This window comes from Eutrema salsugineum, unplaced genomic scaffold, assembly GCF_000478725.1.
Source record: "Eutrema salsugineum unplaced genomic scaffold, Eutsalg1_0 scaffold_11, whole genome shotgun sequence".
In the NCBI taxonomy this organism is placed as follows: domain Eukaryota; kingdom Viridiplantae; phylum Streptophyta; class Magnoliopsida; order Brassicales; family Brassicaceae; genus Eutrema; species Eutrema salsugineum.
Genome location: NW_006256901.1, coordinates 8,432,731 through 8,438,860, shown reverse-complemented (window position 1 = coordinate 8,438,860; position 6,130 = coordinate 8,432,731). Strand labels below are relative to the sequence as shown.

General features: G+C 29.5%; 1 pseudogene; it reads right to left on the bottom strand.

Moving 5' to 3' along the window:
• Nucleotides 1-891: 891 nt before the first annotated feature.
• On the bottom strand, nucleotides 892-2,337 carry LOC18026318 (annotated as a pseudogene).
• Between the last annotated feature and the right edge of the window lie 3,793 nt (nucleotides 2,338-6,130).

Here is a 6,130-nt window from a genome sequence, read left to right as displayed (position 1 = left end):
ATCTTTCTGGTATGATCTCCAATCAGTTTATTCATCTGGACTTGTATACAATTACTAACAATCAGCGTCGGCCTCATTTCAGGTAATGTATAAGGGTAGTGCTGATATTTTGATAAAGGTGTACTAGTTTAACAACTTTCTGTAGAACGAGATACCCTATTTGAAATTAATTTTTCATTTTAAACTATTCTAAACTATTTTCTCAAAAAGCGGAGTCGAGAACGCTGACCAGTTGGAATGATAACATCGAAATATTAATTATGTACAGAGAGTCTTTTAGAGGGTCCAGAAAAAAAAAAATGGTAACTTTCACATCCAATTTTGACAAATGCTTCATTCTAATAACATTATGCAAGTTATTACTACATCTAGGTTCGTAAAAAGAACCTTATTTTTCTTTATTGATATGTTTTACTATGATAAAATGGTAACACAGTCAACTATAAACGTTGCTCTAGAAAACATATGAAAAATAGTATATTTCAGTTTATTCGCCCAAAACATGCTTGATCCAAACCCCAAACAAAATATTATACCGTAAATTAGCTAATATGACTATTTCACAACTACGCAGATCTCATCAATTGAAGTTGCATGCAGAAGTAGTGATAATGCAGGTCAAAGTTGAGTTTTTTTGTATATCATTTTACTGTACATTCTTAAGTTTGTTATATTTAGAAAAATATCTAAAAGTAAAAAAAAAAATAGTGAGGAGAAATATCATGTTATTAATAAATAAAATCAGAGGGTGAGAGAAAACGAAGTTTAGAACCCTCTTGTTTGGTTAAATAAACATACAAAAATGGAACCATAAAAAAAACAAACCAAAACAAATTTAGAAAGTTATCAAGAGGATGTGTTTAAACATCATCATACATCATTTAAAAGTGTTTAAATCCTAAGAAAAGGGTATAACTCATACCGAAGATTACAGTTCGTACCAATAACTCTTGCTCCTTGTTTACCATCGCAGCACTTGGGAAGCTCTCTGATACTCCTTTCCAAACAACCCGTACAATCCGCTATGTCTTTTGCACACTGTACCATTCTATATAACTTATTCGTCCCAAGATTCTCTTCTCCTGCAGCATAATATAAGAGGTTGAGGCCGTCCACATCAGGTTTATCGGCCTTCAGAGTTAGATTGTAGAGGAAAGCACTCATCTTCTTGTTGAACAACTTTGTATCTCCCCTCACGTTGTTTGGGTTGTACATAGAGAAAGTGTTCTCGTAACTCAACTTCCTTGGCGTTGGGTCATTGATCATACTAACATCGAGAAAACATTGGTCGTACCATATTATTCCTCCTTTGTTTCTTGTCATATACATATCCATATATGTTTTTAATCATTTTAAATGTATATTTGGTTTTTTCCTAATTATATATAAATTTCAATTTAAAGATAAATTTAGTTTTTTCCTAATCATGTTCTTAATTATAAATTACTTTTTTGTATGATTAAAAGAAAGTATATATATGGAGTGTGATTTTTAGTATGTTAGCCATCTATACTATTAAAAGTGATACACATTTGGACTCTACAGACAATATTTTAATCATTGCATTTAAACACTACATATGTTTTTTTTTTAATTCTGTTTTAATGCAATTCTGTTTTTGTACTCATTCTATTTTTTAAATATATATTATATTATAATTTATAATTAATTCCGAAAATTTTAATATTAATTTAGATTTTTAAAAATTTTCCTCAAATATAGGTAATATATTTATCAAAAATTCAAAAATTATTTTTAATGTCTTTTTACAAAAAAAATAGTAAATATTTATCTTTATACAAAATTTTCAAATAAAATTATGTTCATAAACCAAAATTTTCAAAAATCCTATTAGAACTGTTCATGACTACTACATAATTCTAATAGGATTTTTGGTTTCTTTTAATTATATCTATCTTAGCTTTAATGTAGTGTTATTCATAGCATTACAATACAATTTATACGTAAATATCTGAAAGCTAATAAGAAAGTTAGGGACATTACCCCGGCCACGGCGGTGGTAGCATATGAACGGCATTTGGACCCATAGGAGTCACCGCGACATTGAAATATGACGGTAACAGAATTGGGAGCCTTGCCATGAGTTATGTGTGAGAAACCGTCCCGAAAAGTCCCAGTTGTGATGTCACGCGTGACAACATTAAAGTTATTCTCGTACTTACTTCCAGGCATATATTTCCCTTGATTGATGCGACATTTGTGGTGGAGATACGTATTGGTAAGGTTCAAGGATGAAACACTGCGTATGAGCAGGAGTTGTATTGCCAATATAGGAACGGAAACTATGCGTTTTGGTCGCGAATATGAAAAATACATTTTTTTTATTATTCTTTTTTCAAGAAAGGAATGAGTTTGAGTTGTTTATATAGGAGATTGGAAGGATTTTAGCTGAGTATCTCATTTGGTTAACCTTATACAAAATTCCAGTGATCAGTTTGTTCTCTGAAAGAACTGTTTTTTTTTTTCTATAACAGACAGGAGAGAGAAAAGAAACGGGTAAATTTCGGCGAGCGATGAGGAGATCCAAAGAAAAAGTCAAAATTTTAAGTATTTTAGAAAATAGAATCACACTGATTGCTGATACAAACTTTGTCGTGCACCATTATATCATTCGTGGACTCCCTCTGAAAAAGGGTTAACATTCCTTGGCAGTTAAGCTCAATAAAGAAATTTCATTTTTCTATAATTTCGCTAAAAAATCCACTTACAAGCCGCCTAGATGCTGAACATTATCTTGCCAAACCATTTTTCTTAGTTAGCTGAGTTTGTGTGGCTTGCCAAAAATTTATTTGAACTTTTACTTTACCTAGTAAGGTATCTAAATTTTGAGTATTCATGTGCCTAAAATTGTTTGTCGTCTAAGTTGGTTTGATCTATTAACATAGAATAGTAACAATATATTCGAGATTTCGCGACCTGGATCTTTTCTTCTATTTGATTGGTATTGGAAAAAAGAAATGAAAATTCCTCAGACTAATCTTTAAAGTTGATAAAATGACAAACATAGCCTAAAATATTGAAAATTCCTCAAACTAGTTTTACTAGACTAAAACCTTATAAAATTGGTCTTATACCATTTTATCGAAATATTGAATACTATTACGAGAATGCTATTATGATTAATAAATATTTTTTTTTTGATTATTAATAAAATCAAAAAATTATTCTAATGTTTTATGTTATTACAAAATTGCCATTTTGATTTTTTTTTATCTAAAAATTTTTTTTTTGGGAAAAACTTTTTTTTTTTGAAAAAATTTCGAATTTATTTTTTTTTGGAAAAAACTACATTTTAAACGAAAAAAACTAAAATTTTTTTTTTTAAAAAAATACAAAATAAAAAAAAAGAGAAAATCCTAAATTCATCTTGTTTTCTCTCTCTCTAACGGCGCTGCTATTCTTCTTCCTCTTCTTTCTCTTCTCTTAACCTTCCATTCCTCTCTTGCTCTCCTCTTTTTCTTTTTTTTTTGTTAAATTTTGTTGCATGAATAGTTATCCTCAATGAATTTCAAAGCATCAATGTTTCAGATAGAGAAAAAGAGGCATAGCCCTACCGACTTTTTGTACCAAGGCGCCTCCAATGTTTCCAAGCTCGAAGATCTAAATCTTCCCATGGCTTCTACAATTCGTTCTATTATTACGTGAGTTTTCTTTCTTAAATTTCGAATTCTTTTATTTTATTTTTCTAGATCTGGGTTTTTGGATCTAGTATCAATGATAAACTAAGGGGATGTGGTGGTTGGCGGTGACAAGAAAACTTAATTTTTTGCTGTTGTTGCAGATAACTTGTTTAATATGTGGTTCTCTTCGACGGAACAAGATTCCGGTGAAAGAAAAAGATTTTCCGGTGGATGGTAGATTTTTGTTGTTGTAAAGTTTGTAACATGTAATGGTAGACTTATTTTAAAAATAATAAGTGGTTTAATAAATTTATTAGTTATTTGACGGTAGATTTATTTGATAAAACGATATGTGGTTTGGTAGATTTATTAGTTATTTGATGGTAAATTATTTTAAAAATGATATGTGGTTTGGTAGATTTATTAATTATTTGACAGTAGATTTATTTGATAGAACGATATGTGGTATGTTAGATTTATTAGTTATCTGATGGTATATTATTTAAAAACGATATGTGGTTTAATAGATTTATTAGTTATTTGATGGTAAATTTATTTTAAAATGCAATGTGGTTTGGTAGTTTTTATTAGTTACTTGATGGTATATTTATTTGTTAATGACTGTACAATTATCGTTTTATATGATGGTAGAATTGTTAGTTATTTGATGGTGGATTTATTTGATGTACAGTTATTGTTTTTATGTGAGGTTTTGGTAGATATTATTAGTCATCTGATGGTAGACTTATTTGAAAAACAATGTGGTTTGGTAGATTTATTTGTCATTTGATGGTAACTTATTTGAAAAACGATATGTGGTTTGGTAGTTTTATTAGTTTTTTTATGGTAAATTTATCAGTCATATATATTTGAATTTTATATATGAATGATGGCATTTGTTTGTTCTTCTCTGACAGGTTATGAGCTTTGCGATGGCGAACAATCTCCGATGGGATATCCGGCATCGATCTGACGTGTTCCACTATGAATTGTAGATTTGCATTTGGTAGATTTGTTTTGAAATTATGGTAGAATTATTATTGAATTGATGGTATATTTATATTTGAATTTGTACAAATGATAATTAGATTTTAGATGATGATATCTTTGTTTTCAAATTATATTTGTCGCAAAACATTGATCCAAACATTTCATCTTTTTACCACATTTGCTAGTAATGTTATTATTCAATTCAAATTATTTTCTTTATTTTCACCATGATGCATATCCTAAGTGAATGAACTTTAACCAAAACACATGACTAAAGTCATTTGACATTGTGATATTCAAGGGTTTATGTAAATAGAGTTAAATATAATAAAATATTCACAAATAAAAATCAAAAGATCATAAGTTAAGAGATGGTTATTACAGACTAAAACAAAAAGGACATAAGATAAATGTTTAAGTACTGAACTAATATGACATATATGTTCAAGGTTAATATGAAAAGCAATGTTATCTTAGAAGAAAGATATGGCGATCATAGAAAAAAGATTGCAAGAAATTTTTGACTGTTGATTGTGGCGTCTATACCATAGAGACCAATAATCATCTGTGATCAAATCACAGTTTATCGGCATAATCTCAGCAAACTCGTGCAAAAAAAACGACAATGGTAACAAAACCAACTCAAATATAACCATGGAACAAGTCTACCATACATACATAACATGTTTAACATACGACACCCCAAAACAAGTCTACCACACCTCTGGTGTTTTTGTAGATTGCTGAATACTTTTAGGGCAAATAAGTAATTTCAATTGAAAAAGTCAAATGTCTACCAAAAACAATGTAACTAAATCTACCACAAGCAATGTAAATAACTCTACCATAAGAAAAAGTTTACCATCAAGCATCAAATATGTCTACCAGATCGAAGTTATCTGAGTAAATACCAAAGTTATTTAATCTACCACATGAAACTCAATAGAAGTCTACCATACATGCAATAACTCTACTAATTGATTGAAAATCTATTACAATAACAAAAAAATTTACCAACATTTTCTAAGTCTACCTCATGTAACAGTAAATCTATCACTCAACAGAATAAAATCACCAAATTTTTACTTGAATTTAAATCTACCACAGTACTTATAAATCTACCACAAGAGCGATAAATCTACCCACAAGATATAACTCTACTAATTTCATTAATAATCTACCACAAAAAGGGATAAATCTACCGTCACATTATGATAAATTTTTGTAAATAAATCTACCACCAAAGAAAATAAGTCTACCAATTCGGGTATTAAATCTACCCATTGTCAACAAATCTACCGACAAAGTCAACTATGCGAGTAAGTCAACGATTTCTTTAACAAGTCTACCAACACATTTGACAAATGTGCCATACATAACAACAAATCTACCGAAACTTAACAAATCTACCTCTCATTGTCAAAACTCTACCAAGAAAAGTCTACCAACATTTTACAAATCTACCAACTCTCGAATAAATCTACCATCGTCCTAACAAC